Source organism: Mesoplodon mirus (genome assembly GCF_964341445.2).
Source record: "Mesoplodon mirus genome assembly, chromosome: 1".
Lineage (NCBI taxonomy): Eukaryota > Metazoa > Chordata > Mammalia > Artiodactyla > Ziphiidae > Mesoplodon > Mesoplodon mirus.
In genome coordinates, this window is record NC_138976.1 from 13,371,347 (window position 1) to 13,376,996 (window position 5,650).

Below are 5,650 nucleotides of genomic sequence, written 5' to 3' on the forward strand. Positions count from 1 at the left end.
ATATGGTGTATAGCTGTTCATAGTATTCTCTTATAATCCTTTTTATGTCTGTAAGGTCTATAATAATGTCCTCACTGCCATTCTTGATTTTAATAATTTGAGTCATGTCTGATTTTTTCTTGGTCAGTCTAGTTAAAAGTTAGTCAATTTCATTGATCTTTGCAAAGAACCAACTTTTGGTTTCATTGATTCTATATATTTTTTTCTCTGTTCAGTTATCTCTGCTCTAATCTTTATTATTTCTTCCTTCTGCTTGCTTTGGTTTTAGTTTTATCCCCCCTTTTTTTCCTAGTTTTTTCTAGTTTTCCATTTTTTTCCCTTAAGGTAGAGGGCTAGGTAATAACCTAAAAAACTTTCTTCTTTTTTTAATATAGATATTTACAGCTATATATTTCCTTCTGTGTACTGATTTTCACTGCCTCCCATAAGTCTTGGTATGTTGTATTCTCATTTTTATTCATCTCAATGTATTTTCTAATTTCCCTTATGATTTTTGGGGTTTTTTTGCTTTTGTTTTTTCCCTTATAATTTTTCTCTGTGGTGCATTGGTTTTCTGAGTGTGTTGTTTAATTTCCAGATATTTGTGAACGTTCCAGGTTTATTTCTGTTACTGATTTCTAATTTCATTCCACTGTCATTGGAAAAGATGGCTTGCATATTTCTAGTCATTTTAAGTTCATTGAGATTTGTTTTATGGCCTAACATTTGATGTATCCTGGAGAATGTTCCATGTGTATTTGAGAAAAACATGTATTCTGTTGATGGGTAAAGTGTTCTGTGTGTGTCTAATTCTTTCTTTTGCCTACTCAGATCTGCTGTTGAAACCCTAAAGTGAATTTTTTCATTTCAGCTATACACTTCTCAATTTCAGAATTGCTATTTAGTTTGTTTTTATAATTTGTATCTCTTTATTGATATTCTCTATTTGTTGAGACATCATTCTTTTGGTTTCCTTTAGTTCTTTGCCCATGGTTTCCTTTTGCTCTTTAAACATATTTTAAATAGTTGATTTAAAGTCTTTCTAGAAAAACTCAATGTCTGGACAGTTCTCGTTAATTTTTTTCCTGTGAATGGGCTGTACATTCTTCTTTATTTGCATAACTTAAATTTTGGTTATAAACTAGACATTTTGGGCTTCCCTGGTGGCGCGGTGGTTGAGAGTCCGCCTGCCGATGCAGGGGACATGGGTTCGTGCCCTGGTCCGGGAGGATCCCACATGCCACGGAGCAGCTGGGCCTGTGAGCCATGGCTGCTGAGCCTGCATGTCCGGAGCCTGTGCTCCACAACGGGAGAGGCCACAACAGTGAGAGGCCCGCGTACCGCAAAAAAAAAAAAAAAACCTAGACATTTTGAGTATTATAATATAGTCACTCTGGAAATCAGATGCTTTTGCCTCCTCAGAGTTTGTTGTTCTTGTTTGCTGTTGGTTATGGTTGTTTGTTTGTTTAGTGGCTTTTCTAAACTATTTTTAAAGACTGTATTCTTTGTCTTGTTTGGTCTCAGAAGTCTCTGTACCCTTAGCTTGTGGTCAGCTAGTAGTCTGACAGAGATTTCCTTAAGTGCCTAAAGCCTGAGAGAGAGAGATGTATTGGAGGGCAGAAGGAGGAGGAAGAGGAGATGAAGGGGGAGGAGAAAGAGGAAAAGAAGAAGGAGGAGAAGAAAAGAGAAAAGAAAAGAAAGGAAAAGAAAAAGAAAAAAAACACTTACAGTCTGTGAAGATTGTCTCTGTGTTTGGGCCCTCCTTCAACACAGCCCAGCTGTTTACAACTCTGCCTTAGCCTTTACTTCCTGTGTGCCTTGAGCCTAAATATCAGACAGAGGAGAAAGCCTAGGATCTTCAAAGGTCTTTTCTGAACATGCATTCTTCCCTGAACATGTGCATGGATTTCTCAATTCTTTGTTACACATGGGATCTTGTCAAAGCCCTTACTTTCCAAAGAACTGTCTTTCAAATGTTTCCTCCCCAGGCTTTCAGCATATCTAGTGTTTATTCTAACTGTAATCCTTTGACCCAGGTGGCAGGGACTTGTTCTTTTTAAAAAATTTTTCAAGGAATACCCTCCACTTAGCCACTTTTCTATTCTGAGAGAGTTCTAAGTGAAAGAAAAGAAAGCACTATGAGTCAATCCTTCAAGGAACTCTCATATAGGTCAAAACAGAAAAACATAATGCCTTGGGAATTAGATCTACTCTTCTCTCCTCAGAATCAGATACACTGAGAACATGGTTTGGTGTTTTCAATGCCACAGCTATACTGGGAAAGGAGTTGGTGCAAGTTAAAATACCACAAAGCTTTTCTACTCCTACGATGTTGAGTCTTTTTTTTTTTTAAGGTAACTTTTGCTTGGCTGCTCTAAACCTTTGGCTATCTTCCAAAGTTCTGACAAAGTTGATTCTGACAGTATGCAGCAATATTAACATTGGTATAATTTCAGATTATGAAAACTGGGAAGTTCATTTAAAAAAATATGGCCTCTGTAAATAATCAATGTCCAAAAGCCTAAGACAGTAGATTTTGTCCAAATATAAGAGAAATTGTTACTTTAGAATTTGGGCAACATTTTAACTATGTGTCCTCAAGGATCTTGGAAGCACATTATAACTAATCAGTACATGACCTTTTGTAATGATCTAGCCATTTCTGATAAACTGTTTCTTCAGTTTATCATGACCATCAAGGCTTTGGGTTAGAAGTAAGGAAATGCTGCAGTCAGACACAGGCTTTATACATTAGCAATATCTACTACAGTTTTATTAAAAAGTATTTTATTCATAGTTCTTACATCTTCCTTACAGTGCATCAAGTCTCTCAAACATGACTACCAACTGGTCAGCTCCAGTTGTGTGGCATGGCACTTACAATGAAGTGGCACTGGAAAATTATTATGCAAGTCATAAAATTACTGTGGGGCTGACTGTGTTTGCTGTCGGAAGGTAGGTATTGCCAAATATCCTTTACATTCAGGCTTTTTATTGTAGAAAATGGGAGATTATCAATAAATCCCATCTCAAGAATTTATAAAAAGTAGAGCAAAATAAAACCAAAGACATCAGAAGTAAGGAAATAATAAAGGTAAGAGCAGAAATCCATGAAATTGAAAACAGAAAAGTAGCAGAGAAAAATCAATGAAACAAAAAAGCTGGTTCTTTGGAAAAAATCAATAAAATCCATAACCATCCAGGAAGACTGGCAAAGAAAAAAATTAATGCAAATTACCGATATCAGGAAAGAAGCAGGGTATATCACCTCAGACCTTGCAGACGTCAAAAGGATAATCAGGAAACACTATAAAATACTCTACACACATATATTTGACAACTTAAATGAAATGGACCTTGAAAAGCACAGACAACCACAACTCACCCAACATGAAATAGATCATTTGAATAGCCCTATAGCTACTGAGGAAATAGAATTCATAATTTTAAAAACTCCCAAAGTCTCCAGGCCCAGATGGCTTCACTGGAGAATTCTACCAAATATTTAAAGAAGAATTAACATAAATTCTACACAATCTCTTTCAGAAAAGAGAATAGGAGGGAACACTTCCCAAATAATTTTATGAAGCAAGTGCTGCCTTGATATCAAAATCATACAAAGAAAGTACAAAAAGTATTAAGTTGAACAATGTACATATCACCCATTAAAATTATAAAGTTTATCAACCTTACAGTAACTTGTTATTAAATATTGATAGTAATTTATTGTTAAAAAAAAAGAAGGGGGCCTCCCTGGTGGCGCAGTGGTTGAGAGTCCGCCTGCCGATGCAGGGGATACGGGTTCGTGCCCCGGTCTGGGAGGATCCCATATGCCGCGGAGCGGCTGGGCCCGTGAGCCATGGCCGCTGGGCCTGCGCATCCGGAGCCTGTGCTCCGCAACGGGGGAGGCCACAACAGTGAGAGGCCCGCATACCGCAAAAAAAAAAAAAAAAAAAAAGAAGAAGAACACAGAAAGAAAGAGGAAGAAAGGGAGGAGGGAGGAAAGAATCCTTTCAGAAGCTTCCCGTGTACCTCCTTGCTAGACCCATTCTGATCCCTTCAAGTTGCTGCCCCAGGATCTGTAACAGGGCATAGAGAGTGACCCCATGCTGGGGCAATGCTCCTACCTTCAGGACACAGATGGAGTTTCTGCTTCCTTCCCACCCACCCTCAGTAGAACACACTGAGTCTTGGAAGGATCCTCTGTAAGGGAAGGGGCACTGAAACAAGAACCTCATTCACCTCACCATGAAACCCCCTCTCTGTGTTAAAGAACCCCCAAAGTTTCAGGAATAATGGCATCAAGTTCCCCTGAAATTAGGAATATAGGTGGGACTGAAATGGGAGGAAAGATTGAAAGTATCTATATGGAACATTTCGACATGAATATCTGCTACAGGGATGAACAAATAAGCCAATGTAATAAAACAGAAAGCCCCATGCAAATGTTAAAGACTTTCTATTTATTAATGACATTGTAGACCTGTAGGGAAAGATTTCCATAAATGATGCTGGAGAAAGTCAGTGTCAATACAGGAAAGCTGAAATTGTACCTCTATAGCACATCATGTACAAACATATACAAACATCAAATACCAGTTAGTTTAAAGACCAAAAGTTAGGGCTTCCCTGGTGGCGCAGTGGTTGGGAGTCCGCCTGCTGGTGCAGGGCACATGGGCTCGTGCCCCGGTCTGGGGGGATCCCGCATGCTGTGGAGCGGCGGGGCCCGTGCGCGTCCGGAGCCTGTGCTCTGCAGCGGGAGAGGCCGCAGCAGTGGGAGGCCCGCGTACCGCAAAAAAAAAAAAAAAGACCAAAAGTTAAAGGAAAAAGTATAATATACCTTGATGAACTCAAGCTAGAAAAGGACTTCTTAATCAAGACATGGAAAATATTAATCATAAAGGAAAAGGTTGATAAGTCTGACTGTATTAAAATTAACTTTACTTAAGAAAAACCCAAATTGAGAGCCACTCTACAAAATACATGGTCAGGGTCATGCCCAACAAGAAGAGAAATTGACAGAGTGGAAGAGACTAAGGAAACATAGTGACTAAATGCAGTGTGTGTCCTGGATTGGATCCTGGAAACTAAAAAGGCCATTAGGGGAGAAACTGGTAAAATCCACATAAAATCTGTGGTTTAGCTAATAGTATTTTACCACTGATAATTTCCTAGTTTTGACACATGTACTATGGTTATATAATATATTAACATTAGGGGAAGGTGGGTAGAGTATAGATGGGAACTCTATAATATATCTGCAACTTTTCTGTAAATCTAATAGCATTCCAAAATAGAAAGTTTCTAAATTGAAAAAAAAAGTTTGCCATTGTAGTGACAGTAAGCTTTTTTTTTTTTAAAAAAGTAAATGCCTGACATTAAGCTTTTGATTGATTGCTGAGACATCCATTTTCTTTTATTTATTTATTTATTTATTTTTTAGCCGCACCTCGCGGCTTGTGGGATCTTAGCTCCCTGACCACGGATGGAACCCAGGCCATCTGCTGTGAAAGCCCGGAATCCTAACCACTGGACCTCCAGGGACTTCCCTGAGACATCTATTTTAAAGACATCTATCTCAAATAAATATATTGCCAGCTGTGTGGCACGCTTACTAGTTAAACAACTAGATAAAGAGCCAGGTCATCCCACCCATGAAATTTCCCTTTTA